We start from the raw sequence: 16,541 nt of genomic DNA on the forward strand, positions 1-16,541 counted from the left end.
AAGACATATGTTAAGAGAGGGGAAGGAAGAGGGAGAGAGAAAAGCTATTGTATAAAAGAAAAAAATAAAAAGATAAAACTTTAAGACTATTAAGAGCAATAATGGAAGCGGCAGAGAAATTGGTGGCTCCTTTTGTGAAAGCAGGATGATAAGAAACAAAAAGAGCCATAATGACATGCACACACGTCCACACCATAACTTCAACGTGGGGTAATTTTCACAAACGTGTTTCTCAGTGTTGTGCTATTGCCTTTCTTATTTGCCTTTCTTTTAAAATAATAAATGTATTCTTTTTAGTATTAATATAATAAAATTACATGATAGAACATTTAGAAAATAGAAAAAGAGAATTTTTGCCCATAATTCCATTGCCTTAATAACCACTGTCAGCATTCACTGTATCATAGTGGGGGTTTTTTTCGGTTTTGTTTTTTTTTTTGCTTTTTTTTAGGGCCACACCAGACGCATGTGAAAGTTCCCAGACTAGGGTTTGAATCGGAGCTGCAGTTGCCGGCCTACACCACAGCCACACCAATACAGGATCTGAGCCACAGCTTGCAGCAATGCCGATCCTTAACTCACTGATCAGGACCAGGGATCAAGCCAGAATCCTCATGGATACTAGTGGGGTTCTTAACCTGCGGAACCACGATGGGAAGGCTTCATAGTGTATTTTATGTTATCTTTTTTATTAAACACTGTGTACATTTGTCTTTGGGGGAGGGCACGTAGTTCAAGCGCGAGTAATAGCTATTAACAGCTTCCAGGTTTGTGTGTTCACTCTGTGTATTCAAATTTTATAGGTTTTCATGGAAACACACTGTATTATTTATAGAATAAGCATCACTATGCAAATACAAATGCACAGCACACTCATACATTGTTTGAAAAAGTTATGCCATGTAATGCTCTTAGCATTCCACCAGACACATCTGTGTCCAAGCCAACCTACTAGACACGGGCTAGAGTGAGATGTCGAAACTTAACACAGCTCAAAAAAAAAAAATCAATAAATAAATCAAAAACTAACTCTAGAGACATACAAATGCCTTAAATAGCAAAATAAGAAACAGTCAAACTCCAGTTTATGAAGTGACAACAAACATATAATACCATGAATCATTGCATTGGCTAAATAAAGGTCAATATTTGAAAACAAATCTAATCTCTTCAAAGTTAATGAGAGAGTGGTTTCTTTGTTTGTTTTTGCTTTAACGAAATGATGATCACTAGCATTAGCTATGTCATACCTACTAAACAGAGTAAGACTAAAAACCTCTGGGAACCTGAGTATCTACTAGGCAGATGCAACCATCCACGGAGTATTCAGGGATCCCACATACTAAGAAAGTCAGAGTTCAAATTTAGAAATAGTACAACGCATCGCATCTGAAGTCACAAGGTTAAACATATGTTAGATTGGTGTACTACCAGTGTCATATCATAGGCAAGATTTATTAGAACACAGCAAATGCTCTACCCAAAGCAGTGTCACTCCTCATGGACTACTGTAACATACTCTATATTACATATACGATCTGTTTTCTGAACACTCTGATGAAGGAGTTATTCTCTGGAATAAAGTCACTCGAGTCTAGCCAAAGCAAAAAGTGTAGGATAGCACCAGTCCAGGAATCAGGCTGAGGAGTCCAGTGACCCTGTTCTGCTGCCAACCCACTGGGTGACTTTGGAGAAATCTCTTAAGATCTCTGGGCCTCAGTTCACTCATCTATAAAATGAAAGCCTTGGACTAGATGGTATCTGAGGCTTTTAACATTTCTGATTAAATTCTCAAAAGGTGTTATATGGGTTTTCCACTCTAAAGGAAATGTTTTAGTCTAAGAGACCTGCGCATCAAGCATCTTGTGCATGTTTATTAGAAGTTAGAAGGGGGAAGTAGACAAAAAATTACTCTAATAAAAAATTGGTTTTGGAGTTCCTGTTGTGGCGCAGCAGAAAGGAATCCGACTAGGAACCATGAGATTGCAGGTTCAATCCCTGGCCTCACTCAGTGGGTTGAGGATCTGGCATTGCCGTGATCTGTGGTATAGGTTGCAGACATGGCTCAGATCTGTCATAGGCCGGCAGCTGTAGCTCCAATTGGACTCCTAGCCTAGGAACCTCCATATGCCGTGGATGTGGCCCTGAAAAGACAAAAAAATATTTTTAAAAATTTGTTTTTAATTTTAAAGTTTAGACAAAGAAAGGATTAAGGGGTAAATCAAATATCCTTTGAATTTTTCAATAAATATTGCAGTCCTTCTATGTGTGAGTTTCTGTGGCCCCGGGTTGGCAATGACACAAGGCTAAACCAAGGATTTCAGGACCACCCACACCTTGACCCTATCTGCTCAGGATCAGAGGTCCTGGTCATCAGACTCAGGCCTAAGGATTCTTCCCACTGCTTGCCCCACAAGTTTCAGCAGCCAAAGAGCAGGAGGGAGACCTCTAAGAGCATTTTTAATACAAATGCTACCCAAATCTCCAGATGGGAAAGTATGTGTGTGGTAGAGAAGGGGGATTATATGAAATGTGTGGTTATTCATGTGTGTGCCTGTGTACTTGTGTGTAAGGGCATGTATGAGGATTTGTGTGTAATACGTGCCAGTGAATGTGTGTAGTTTTGTGATGGTGTAGTGTACATATGTAGTTCTATGTGAATGTTTGTAACTGTATGTGACTATAAGTGTGCATAAGAAGTTGACATGAGGAGTTCCTGTCGTGGCGCAGTGGTTATCGAATCCAACTAGGAACCATGAGGTTTCAGGTTCGATCCCTGGCCTTGCTCAGTGGGTTAAGGATCCGGCATTGCCGTGTGCTGTCGTATAAGTTGCAGACGTGGCTCGGATCCCACGTTGCTGTGGCTCTAGCGTAGGCTGGCAGCTACAGCTCTGATTCGACTCCTAGCCCGGGAACCTCCATATGCCGTGGGAGTGGCCCAAGAAATGGCAAAAAGACAAAAAAAAAAAAAAGAAGTTGACGCGAGTCTAAGTATGTAGTTGTGCATGAGTTTACGGCATGTGCATGATGGGGCTAGGAACTGAAAAGCTGAAATACTTCAGATGTAGTTTTAGGCCTGTGGCTAGCTTGTTTTCCACAGGATTGGATTGTGTTGCAGACTTTTGTTTGCATAGCTAATCCTTTTTTTGCTTGCAGTGTCACAGGGCTCATTCTTTTTTGGCTGATGATCTGCTTCTGAACAAACAGGTAGGTGGGTGAAGCTGTAAGTGGTAGTGGCAGCTATTCATGAAATAACTGTACATACCACCAGCCCAAGGTGACAGCCACCACTGACTCACAGCTCCCAACCTTAGGCAAGGCTATGGATATGTGTGGAGAAATTCATACAGACTAATCACAGCTTGAGCAAGCAACAAGAGCAGTGGCAGCGAAAAGGCTAACTTTATTCTGATCTTTCTAAGTGAAAAGGAGCTTCTCACATAGTCACTCTTTTTAACAAAGGTGGCCTCCTTGGAGGCAGAGTTATGCTCTCCTCTGTCTTTGCTAAACCATCATCTAGCTGAAACCAACACCCAGAATATCAAGAATGTTTCTCTGGGGGTTCCTGTTGTAGCTTGGTAGAAACAAATCTGACTAGCATCCATGAAGCTGCTGGTTTGATCCCTGGCCTCATTCAGTGGGTTAAGGATCCAGCATTACTGTGAGCTGTGGGGTAGGTCACAGATGTGGCTCAGATCTGGAATTGCTGTGGCTGTGACATAGGCCAGCAGCTACAGCTCCAATTTGACCCCAACCTAGGAAACTCCATATGCCATGGGTGTAGCCCTAAAAAGACAAAAAAAAAAAAAAAGAGGAAGAACGTTTCTCTGAACTAAAAGCTAAAGAGAAAGTGTCCAACGCATTTATGCTTTAATCAGTGAGTTAGAAGGTAACAAACCAGAGTTGACTGCAAATGCTACCAGCCAATCAGTCATGCCCATGACTCATCCTTTTGCACAGAGATTTTTTTTAATTTTAATTTTTATTTTTTTTGCTGTGATACAATTCATCTCCCCAAAATATCTAGTATTGACGAGCTGTGCATCATAGCTGGACCATCTGGTTGCTCCCTTGTCCACTATTGGAAAACTGATCCAGAAGTCTCCCAATTCAGTCTGGGAGTAATTTAAAACAATGCCCAGAAGAAGGAGAGTGAGAGTTTTTAATAACAAATTAATTGCCTACCATACAAGTTAACTGATGCTCTTCAAAAGTGAAAGGGAACAAAACAACTAACCATAAATAAAATTAAAAGACCAGAACAGAACGGGGAAAGATAGCCACAATAAAAACAAAGCATCAATGGGATTCCCGTCATGGCTCAGCAGTCACAAACCCGACTAGTATCCATGAGGACTCAGGTTCGACTCCCGGCCCTGCTCAGTGGGTTAAGGATCCAGCATTGCTGTGTGAGCTGCATTGTAAGTCACAGATGAGGCTCGGATCTGGTGTAGCTGTGGCTGTGGCGTAGGCTGGCAACTACAGCTTTGATTTGACCCCTAGCCTGGAAACTTCCATATGCTGCAGAAAGACCAAAAAAAAAAAAAAGCATTAATGCCCAGAAACAATACAAAGCAATAAGAAAAGACATGAAGAAGGAAGGAAAGACATCAGGTGTTGCAACACCCTACCTAGGTGCTGGTGATGAGGGGCAGGGGGAATTGTCAATAGAGAATTAAAAACCAATTACAAGACGGTCTTCTTTTTATCACCATCATACACAACAATCTGGAAGAGCATCAGTGGCAAAGTTGTCTTTTCTGACTGAGATGATCACCCTCACTGTGTGCCCATTCCCCGTTTGTACACCAGCGGCACAGGATAGGATGTGCAGTTGGTAGAAGAAATGCAAATGACCAAAACACGAGGCCAGTGAAAAGTAAAGCAATGAGATACTATCGCTTTTGTTCATTAGACTGACAAAAATATAAATAATGATAATATCGTGTATTGGTAAGGATGAAGCAAATGGGTACACTCATGGCCTATGGGTACAATATTGGGTGTCTGTCTTTTTCTTGTCCACTTGTAGTTCTTTTCAAGAGCAACTTGGCAGTATGCATTACCCCCCTTTTAATGTGCAAAAATAAAAATTATTTGGCAAAGAGTGGACACATGGCTCTTGCCTGTCCACATCCTTTCCTCCTGTTGGTGTCTGATACCTAGAGACTGGATGGGGCCACGAATCACACAGCCTTAGGCCCCTCATCCATTCCTGACCTCAGGGGTGAGCCTGAAGCAGTGTAACACTCCATACAGTAGTTCACAGACAGCAGCAGCGCCAGAATTTCCACGGAGTGGAGGGGCTTCTGGACTACAATCTGCCTGAAAGAAGGCCAGGAGGCTATTTGACATGCCATGAAGTTGCATTTGCTTTACAGCAATCACACTGCTTTTACTCTTACATTATCTTGGAGTTTATGGGCATTAAAGCCCCTGGAATCCAATGTGTCTAAGTCTCCCAGGAAGGGTCCAGTGTAATCCAGTTATTGGTTCTTTTTGCCGGAATTCTGCCTACCACGTGGAGATAGTCTTCATGCGGAATAGAGTCAAGAGGAAGTGAGTGGAGTTGCAAGATGAGAGAAGAGAGACCTAATCCTGATAACCATATCTGAACCCTTGAATCCAGTTGCTCTTTTTAGATCAAATGCTTCCTTTTTTGTTGGGGAGAAGGGTGTGAGTTGGGTTGCTGCCATCTGTATTCAGAGACCTCTGAGAAAGGAAAAGGAGAAGCTGAAATAGCTTAAGTAGGGTACACCAAAAAGAATAGTTCATAATAATAATCATTGAACTTATACCAAAATGTTTTTAAAGTCTCATGTCTCTATTTTCTCAACATACCTTGAAAACCTCTTTGTTGCAAAAATAATAAACTTGCACAATGTGAATTCTTTTGTGTAACCCACCACCTAGATCAACACATAAAACATAGTCAAGCAGCCTAGAAGTTCTCCCACTCCCCTTCTCCATCACTCCCCACCACACTCCTCTCCAGCGGGAACAACCTTCCTGATGTGTAACAACAGGGATTTGTGTTGCTTCTGGGTGTGTATGTGTGCTGGTGGTGGTGGTGGTAGTTTTTTACTTTATAAAAATACTCTTTTGTGTCTGGTCCCAGCCCATTTTAACTCCATCTAATCCCTTTCTACTTTCCCCTGATTCATCTTTCAGTTTGTCATCTCTTTCTTCAACTATATCTAAGCCATTGTGAAACAAATCCATTGCATTCCTCATTTTAGATATTCATTTTTCAACTCTAAATATCCAATCAGATTTCCTTTAGTTTCCAGTGCAATTTCTATCTCATCATTTCAATTCTCGAACATAATAATCACAATTATTTTAACTTCCCATGCTTGATAAGTGCAATATTCAAATCTCTTGAGTGATTTCTCCCCTTAGTTTTCAGTGATTTTTGCCTTGAGGTATACTAGTTGATTTTTGTCTGAATGCAGGGAATCTTCTGTTAAAATTTTTCAAGATAATTTGAAGCTTCAGATAGTGTTATCTTCCTGAAGGGAGTTTATTTTTGTGTCCAACAGGCAGTTAACTGGGAGCAGATTAAAAATTAATTTGAAGCTGGGTTTCTGACTTTGTAAAGAGATTTCTATTTCCTATGATATAGTAATTTGAGGGGCTCATTCAAAAGCCTGAGTGTTTGCCAAGGCCTTAAATCACTGATGCCAACTTTTGTTCTTGATGCCCCATAAATCTACAGGAAGTTTGTTTAGCTTCCCAGTCTGCCAGCCACAGCTTGGATATTTGCAAGTGCCTTGAGGAAGAAAACCAGTCTGAATATGACCTCACTTCTCTGTTTTTTTCCCTTTTCTTAAGGACCTTATCCCTTTAAATGTTTGCTACCTGGGCAGCACTCCAGTGCCTTCAAACAGATACCCTATGTGTTTTCTGCATCTTCTCTAGTTGTTCTTAGAGGAAAGTTTACCCTGCAACAAGAGATTCCACCCTCACAAGAAGAAGACTTCCCACCCAGCTTGTCTTTTGAGCAACAACTTCATTATCTTGAGATTCTGGACATTCATCATATTTTCTTTGAGCTCTAAAATTAAATGATTCCCTATGGCTTCCTTTAGGGTTTCTGTTTCCTTAGAGAACCAACAATCAGGGATCTGTTTTGTTGTTTCAGCTAAGAGTTGACCTTTATCATTACCTAATACAATGAAAACATTAAAGCTCAATCATGGTTGAAACCAGATAAATAAGTTTTATCCCACGTGCCAAAGAGTCTTTGGCCACAACTGGTCCAGCAGGAAAGTGTGCCATAATAAATTAATAATGCCTACCCTAGAGAGGAGTGGTGGTGGAATATTTGCCAGGCATTCATCAGACACAAATGAGATGATCCACACATGGATTCATCTCTCTGAGAAGCTGCTTCATATCTACTTAAAGTTTAAAAAGACACAGCTACTGTCTCTCTCTTCAAAGTGGACAAGGATTTGCTAATGTAGCAGATATTCACCCCATAAACAAAGAGACCAGAGAAAACCAAATCTCAATGGCTCATGGTTTCCCAGCACTATGTGTATAAGAGTTTAAGTTTGAATTAGAGAGAAAGATTGATTGCCTTGGTCCATCCGGGCTCCTATACCAAAATATCATAGACTCAGTGGCTTAGAAACAATAGAAATTTATATCTCCCAGTTCTGGAGTCTGGGAAATCCAAGATCAAGGTGCTGGCAGATTCGATGTCTGATGAGAACACCCTTCCTGGCTTATAGATGGCCATCTTTGCACTGTGTCCTCCTGTGGTATAAAGGGTGAGAAAGTTCTCTGGAGCCTGTTTTCCAAGGTCATTAATCCTATTCATGAGGCTCCACCCTTATGACCTAATCACCCCTCAAGGGCCCCACCTCTTAATACCATCACATTGGGGACTAGAATTTCAACATAGGAATTTAAGGGGAACACAAACATTCAGTCCATAACACTGCTTGAGACTCAGCTGTCAGACAATGGAGGGAAATTACTGTGACCATATTTTCTATACCCCAAGTAGAGGGAGGCACTGTCTGACAAGGGCTAATGCTCTTACTTCAGCAATAAGACGAAACGTTGGAAATCAAGACTGACCAGGAGAAGCCAGCCCATAGGTATAAAAATATAATCCTGTCACTGTTTCAAGATATTCTTGATTTTTTCACTAACTTGATTCCAAGATGTGGCTTTAGAAAGCTGGCCATTTTCATGAGATTATCCAGACCAGAGTTACAGGAGGGAAGAGCCTGCCTGGAGTCTAATCTTAGCCTCCAATCTGCTCCCAGACCGTCTGCGGGGTACCAGATAACAGATTCCTAACCTGCTTTTTTAGACAGTAGCTTTGCTTCTTGCCATCCCCAGCCTCACAGACAGATTCCAAAGGCCTTTACTCTGAAGCTGACTGCAAGGAGAGACAGTCGTTAGCAGCTGCCACCACACCGATAATGGGTTTGTGCTGCTGCTTGCCTAAGAAGCTGCTATGAGTTGATCTGCATTCCTGCCTGCCCAAACCCAGAGCCAATGCACTGCTGCCAGCTTCCACACAGAGAGCAGGAGCGCCACCTGCTGAAGCAATGCAGGCTAGCTGGCATCGCTGCCAGCTTGTCACCCAGCAACAGGCATGAAAACCACCTTTGTACAGGGATTAAGGAGGCCTCCTCTTCTGCCAACGTTACTGTTTACCACGATCAGGCTGAAAACATCTCAAGGAAGTTTATTTTGCTCTGAGCAAACGAAACCAAACTGCAGTTGGGATCCGGGCTATATTCCACTTAAGTGAGATGTGGACAAGTCAGCGACTCCAGAGTTTGACATAGAACATGGGTTTTTGTTTTTGTTTTGTTTTTTTCCCTTTGGCCTCCCCGGAGCATATGGAGTTCCTAGCCTAGGGTTCAGATCCGAGCTGCAGTCGCAAGCCAAGCCAAGCCAAGGCAACTCGGGATCTTTAACACACTGTGACAGGTGGGGGATTGAACCTGCATCCCAGGGCTCCCGAAATGCCATCGATCCCCTTCCCCGACAGTGGGAACTTCAGAACACAGTTATTAAGGGCTTTACCCTGAACCAGATGCTGGGTGAGGCATTAAGGACAGATAAATGATCTTCATTAGACCAACAACAGAAAGATGATAAACCTACATCTGCATGCCACAACTGACAAACACATTCAAGGAAACTAAACACCATTTACTCCACAGAGACTGTATCTCAAAGTAAGGAATTTAGGGGATCTGGGTTTTCCATCTTTCCCTGGTTCCGTCACCTCTGTCACTAAGCCTAGATTAAGTCATAATGACTTCTTTACTGTTTTGTTTTGCTTTGCTTTTTGAGTCACCAAATAACAAATAACATATTTGGAATGTTGTTCTCAAAATAACTGCTTTGCAGATGCCCTAAGCATCCTCTTGGCCTGCCTCTCAGAAAATTTTGCCAGGACAACTCTCAAAGTGCTAAATCCTTTCCCCATACTCATAAATTCTACATCTGCTAATAGCACATTTCCAACAATGATCAATAAACAACGTATCAAGTCAAGAAGTCAACGCAGTGATGTGGTCACACTTTTTAAGCTGAGCAGCAGAAACTGAGCATCCTGGGCAGGGTTGGGGGCGTGCTCTTCCCTACTGAGAGATCCTGGTGATTCAGCTGCTGTGCACAGCCATCATTCAAGCATATTCTAGTGGGCTGGACAGGTGAACCTCCTCCTCTAGGAAAAGACCAGGTAAACATAAATGATAGGAAATAGGCAAAGAAGTGTTACATTTGATGCAAGATACACAGGTTTAAGGGAGAATTCAGTATACACAAACTAAATTAAAATTTCTTAAGCTACTACTGTGAGAGTTATATTTGAGTTCCTGCTAAAGTTTCTGATATTTTACTATGATTTTATTTCATTTTCTTCATTTATTTTTTTGGCCTCACCTGTGTCATATGAAGTTCCCAGGCCAGGGACTGAATCTGAGAGCTGTAGCAATGCTGGATCCTTAACTGACTGTGCCACAGTAGGAACTCCTATCATCTCCTCTGATTTCATTTTTGAATGCAGTTCAAGTAGGCAATAACTTAAGTACTGCACATTAAATATATATATTAGCTCATATTTTATTACCCATAGGAATCAATCTTGTTTTCCATCCATCCCAACCCATTTCTTTGTGCAAGTCTCTTTGCAAAGCAGTTTTTTGTTTTTGGTGTTTTCTGGGGTTTTTTTTTTTTTTTTTTGGTCTCTTTAGGGCCACACCCACGGCATGTGGAAGTTCCCAGGCCAGGGGTCCAATTGGAGCAGTGGCCACAGGCCTATGCCACAGCCACAGCAACAGCAGATCTGAGCCGCATCTGCGACCTACACCATAGCTCACAGCAATGCCGGATCTTTAACCCACTGAGTGAGGCCAGGGATCAAACCCTCAACCTCATGGTTCCTATTTGGATTTGTTTCCACTGCGCCACAACGGGAACTCCCCCAAAGTCGTTTTGAAAACATGTTTCCCGGAGTTCCCGTTGTGGCGCAGTGGTTAACGAATCTGACTAGGAACCACAAGATTGTGGGTTCGATCCCTGGCCTCGCTCAGTTGGTTAAGGATCCGGTGTTGCCGTGAGCTGTGGTGTAAGTCACAGACACAGCTCAGATCCCTCATTGCTATGTCTGTGGTGTAGGCCAGCGGCTACAGCTCCGATTAGACCCCTAGCCTGGGATCCTCCATATGCCGCAGGAAGCGGCCCTAGGAAAAAAAAAAAAAAAAAGGAAAACATGTTTCCCTCCAGTCATTCAGCTGCTGACCTGATAACATTTCTTATATGCCTTATTCCTTAATTCCTATAATTCAGTTCAAAGCGGGCACTTAGAGCAGCTACAAATCCATGTTAACGACTAGGTGAGTTGCTGGGAGGACAGGAAAACACCACCCTAGACATCTCTCAGAACTGTCCACAAAACTCGGAGGCCACTCTCACCCTCATTCTTGCCAGAACACCTGCACTGTTATGAGCATGGCCTTATAGCCTATCCAGTCCCTTTTAAAGGAACACAGACCAGTAGATACTGGACAGAACCCAGAGGCAAGGCTCAGCCTTCTTCACATCTCCTTCCCTCCATCTCTCTCCCTCAAGGTCAGCAAGGAACTGTGAACTGGCATCTGACCGAGTCAAAAATGCTGAAGGCTTGGATGAAATGAAACAAAACAAGATAAAATAACCATTCCTGCTTATATAGGAAGGAAGGAAACTTAGAAGGCTAATTCAACCTCTTTCTCAGAACTTCAAGTGCCCTCTACACTCCATGCCAAAAAGTCATCATCACATTAAACACTTCCAGCAATGGGAGCGTATAACTCCAAAGCAGCTCATTCAGTGTCTAGATGATTATTCCTTATGTTGGCCAGAATATAGCATCATAATTACAGCAAACTTCGCGTTCCAATCATGGCTCAGTGGTTAACAAACCCGACTAGTATCCATGTGGATGCAGGCTTGATCCCTGGCCTCACTCAATGGGTTAAGGATCTGACCTTGAACTGTGGTGTAGGTCACAGATGTGGCTCAGATGCAGCGTTGCTGTGGCTGTGGTGTAGGCTGGCAGCTGTAGCTCCAACTAGACCCTTAGCCAGGGTACCTCCATATGGGGCAGGTGTGGCCCCAAAAAGGGCCTGCCCCCCCCCCCCGCAAAAAAAAGACCACAGCTAGCTTGTTAGATATTCCATTGCGTGTATATGTTTTATTCTCCTCAATAATGCTGTGAGGAAGATAGTAATATGATCCTATTTGACAGATGAGAGAAATGGGGCTTAGGGAGGGTAAGTTACCTGCCCAAAAGGAAGATTCAGGGCAGGATTTGAACATAGGCCATCTGACTCTAGAACCTCTCCAAACCATTGGGTATGCACAGCATAACAATTCCTGGTTCTTTAACGTCTACTAATTGGTCTTTCGTTTATGCCTTGAGCCATGAGGGCATTTAATTCCTCTTCCTCATGTTGCCCTTGAAGTTCAGCATAGAGGAAGCACTGTCTCTTCTCCTAGCTAATCACCCAAGTCTTTCAACATGCCTTGCATGACATGATTTTTATTTCCTTCATTTTCCAGGCTCTCTCATCTGAAATGCTGCATTCGGTCTATGTCCCTCTGAAACGTGTTACTCACATCCAGTATAACCACCTCCTTGATGTGGCAGGGCCAGTGTGGTGTAGAAAGACATGACCACGGCCTGCACTCTAGACCAGCATTGTCCAGCACAACTTTCTGCCACGACAGAAATGTTCTGCGGTTGCACTGTTTTACTCCGTATCCACCAGCCACCCTGGGCTAGTAAGTGCTTGAAATATGGTTCCTGAAACTGAGGAACTAAAATTTTAATTTTATTTTACATAGCTCAGTATGTTAAATGGATACATCGTGGAGATCGTAGTTCCAGATTCCACATCTGCACCACATCCTGATCCATATTGAACTCAATGTTCTCAATAAGTATATCATCTCCATCATACAAGATGTAATTGGCTTTGGGGACCTCTGCACATATTTTATATTTATCTTTGACAAATGTCTCCTCATGATCACTCTAGTTGTCAACCTAAAGAAAAGCATACAACATACAAGCTGTGAGTTTAAATTTTATTTTGAGTCTCGGTGAGGACTATAGCCTGGGAGACAGCCTCTCTGCAGCTCTGAGAGGACTTCTCTGCAGAAGCAAGGGAGAAACCAGTTTATAAATGATTTGGCTAAGCATACTTGCTACATCTTTACAAAGTACATCTAAAGATATACCAGGAATAAGTGTAGCTAATATTTACTGAGGCTTTACTTAGGATCAGGAGTTCTGCTATGCACTCTGGTAATCTCTATTCTACACTCCATACATCTCCTCATCTAAACCCAGGAATGTCTGGTTCCACTGCCCACACTCACCTACGATTAGACCGCATTCTATACAAAGGAAACACGTGTGCATGTGCACACACACACACACAGAGAGAACACAAATTAGAAACTTTCTCCACTTAGACATCAGATAATAGTCTACGTTTTGGACACCACCATTCAGTCACAATTGTCCTTGGTTTTATCATGTTCACAAGAATTTCATGAGAGTTTTGTCAAGTCTCATTGAAACATATACTTGCAATGTCTGTAAACACTGCCCTCAACTACCTGTCTAGCAACCTTTTCAGAAATATGATGAGTTCATTCTACTCTGATTTGTTTTTGAGCCCATCCTGACTCTTGGAAATATTTAATACTTATTCCTCGGTTAGCAATTCACTTGGTCAAGGGCACTTTCCCATGTCCATCAACAATAATGTAAAAACTAAGATATTAAAGAAAACTTTGTTTCCACAAGCTGTCTAGCTTGTCAAACAGAGATTAGAACAAAGAATAGTTTAGAATTTAAAAGTTTGTATTTGAATGAGAATATTTAAAAAATGATAGGACATTGAGGGTTTTTGCCTGTTGCCCCAATTTCACCTAAAGTCCCAAGATAGAGCATAAATAAGGCATAAAGCAACCCCATATCCTAAAGAGTGAAGATGGACTGTCTTTGCAGAACTTTCTTAGGCGGTGGCCTCAAACTACCATCAGTAGTCTGTCAACTGGATGTAGCCTCTGTATGAGAAAATTAAAACAATAAAGAAAGGAAATATTAGTGGATGAGGATGTCTTTGTAGAGAGTTGTCAGACTGTCCTGCAATTTCTCTCTCTTCTCTGTAAAAGAGTAGAAGACTTAAGAGATGGGTAGAGAATGACTGCAAATCATCCAGAGAGGAAGAAAGAAAATCAGGAGAGTGCTTTGATTGTCATGGAAACCAAGGGAAGAAAATGTTTCAGGAGAAAAGGAGTGGGTAGCTTCCTCAAGTGCTGCCCAGAGGTTAAGCTAAAGAAGGAAAGCATTTATTGTATTTAGCAGTAATGGTACATTGGCTTCCATAATTAGAGCAATTTCCCTGAATTGGTAAAGGTGGAAGTGAAATTTGCAGTCATTGAAGTGCTAAGGACAGAAAATCTGGACAATTCTTTGAATTAGGCTGCAAGTGGGGAGAGAGAGAAAGACTAGGAACTGAAGGTAAATGTAAATTTCAGGGAAGAACATTTAAGATTTTAAATTAACAATATAAAGCACTCAAGAAACATCAACCTGCAGTTTTATAAGTTCTACATGGAGATCATCCCCTGGAATGTAGTGAAAGCTATGGGTTTGAAGAGCTATATGTACATACACATAAAATTTTGTATAATTTTAAAAAGAAAGATCAAAGTTCACTTGTTCAAGTACTGCTGCATTAACCAAAATAAAAATAAAATAGAACAGGAAGCAAATGGTTGTTTAAAGTTTGAAATTCCTAAAATGTCCAATTTGTACAACTGTGGGAGACTTTATCAAGGTTTCTGAGAAGACTAGGACTATTTCCACTAAACCAGAGGACACACAATGTGCATCAATAAGATGGTCCTGGGTTAGTCCAGATAAAAACTACACATGGATATGATCTTTGCCTGTTATATTACTGATAAAGTCAGTCTCACACAGGTTTCTAAGCTGTGCTATGCAACTAGACACAATTGAGAAACTCTCCAATGGAAATTGCCATTTCAATCAAAAGAAAATAATGAGGAGTTCCCTTGTGGAGCAGTGGGTTAATGATCCAGTGGTTGGGAAAGGAAGCAATGGTTGTGGTGTGGGCACTACAGGAGGTGGTGGGGCATGGTAATTAAGAAAGGGTAATTTGCTCTGAGTAGGAAGCATTTGATTTCTCTGGTGCTTTTAGCTCTTGAACCAGCATAAGGCTCTCTCTCAGGTGGCTCTGTACTATCTATCCCAAAGCATCTGAGTTAGCCAATTTGAGAAGGGGGTCATGTTTTCCATTTTCTATTTCTTCCTTCACTCGGATGGATAGATAAGATGACAGATAGATAGATGGTAGATAGGTAGACAGATAGATGATAGATAAATAGATGGATAGATGGATAGATAGATAACAAGTCAATAGAGGGGGAGGTGTGGAAGATTTGGGAATGAGATCTCTGTGATTCTCAGAGTAGAAGGAAACAGATAAAGAATATTAACATTAGAGAGGAAAAAGACAACTGTTTAAAGATTAAAAAAAAAGGAATAAAGATAAAGGTAGTGAAGTTTGGTAATGTGATGACAAAGAGTTGAGTTTTTTTCAGTTGTTGAAGACAAGGCAAGGTTGGTACCTGTGAATGAGGAGTGGAGGCTGGTGTGGGACAGGTGTGAGAGAACAGAGAGGAGGGTTAAAAAATAGAAATAAGACCTGCCATGAAAATAGGGAAGGGAAACTAATGAAAAGAGCACAAGACTGTAGACCAGCCTGGATGGTGACTAGGAAGGTGAAATGTCCCCAGTTGCACGGAGAGAGCTCTCCTGCTGCTGCCCAGGCCACATGAGGCAATAGACAAGGTGGTCTGGGACTGGGCTTGGAGTTTGCCAGCCTGGTTCCAAGGAGTTACAAGAAGAATACTGGCAAGACAGGAATTGAAGCACTAAGCCTCATACACTAGGCTGGACTAGAACAGCCCTCGCACAATAAATCCTTGTCAACAGAGAAAAGGAAAACTAAACCCAATCACTTGCCAGGCAGGCTGGAGAATGTATGTAGGATTTTAGGGATGTTGCGGCCCAGCATAAAACCATGCGTTTCTAGTAAAGAAAGGCCCTCCTCACACATTGACTGAAGAAAGACTTCCAGAGATGGAGTCAGAGATATGGCATGAGTCTTTTGAGGGAAAATTTTCTTACTTCATACACTGATTTTATAACCTAACACTGCTTAGTTTCCAAAGGTTCCTATGATTCAGAACCTTCCTAGACTACAGAGACCATTTGCTTCACATCTTCCTAGTCATGTAATTCTCAAGGCATGTGAGTCAATTAGTGATTGACTGATGCCCTTAGTTGATTATAACCAACCCCCCATCCAACTGATGAAAGATGAAAACTCTTCATTCCTTCACTCAACGAATATTTACTGAGTGCTTACTGTGTGCCAGCTACTGTTCTAGATGCTGAGATATAGTGGCACACAAAATAGACAAAAAAATCTCTTTTTATGGGGCTTATATTCTAGTAGGGAAAACAGACACTAAATGAGACACATAAATACAATACACAGTATGTTGGTTGGTCATAAGTGCCTCAATGAAAAATAAAGCTAGAAAGGGGAAAGAATGTTAGGTATGGTTGTAATTTTCAACAGTCAGAGGAGACCTCCCTGAGAGAAAACACATGAGTAAATCCCTAGGAGAGAACATGATCTGCGGGTAACAGAGAGGAGAGTGTTACAGGCAGAGGACAGCAACAGGTAGAAGAGGCAGTTCCCTGAGGGGTATGGTGGTGGAAATAACAACCCTCCTCCCCTACACACACACACACACACACACACACGTATCTATGTCCTAATCCCCTGAACCTGTGAATATGTTACATAGCAAGGTGGAATTAAGGGTACAGATGTAATCAAGGTTGCTAACTAACCAGCCTAAAAATAGGGAGATTATTCCGAATTATTGGGTGGCCCCAACGTACTCAC

This window comes from Phacochoerus africanus, chromosome 2 (assembly GCF_016906955.1).
Source record: "Phacochoerus africanus isolate WHEZ1 chromosome 2, ROS_Pafr_v1, whole genome shotgun sequence".
Taxonomy (NCBI): Eukaryota; Metazoa; Chordata; class Mammalia; order Artiodactyla; family Suidae; genus Phacochoerus; species Phacochoerus africanus.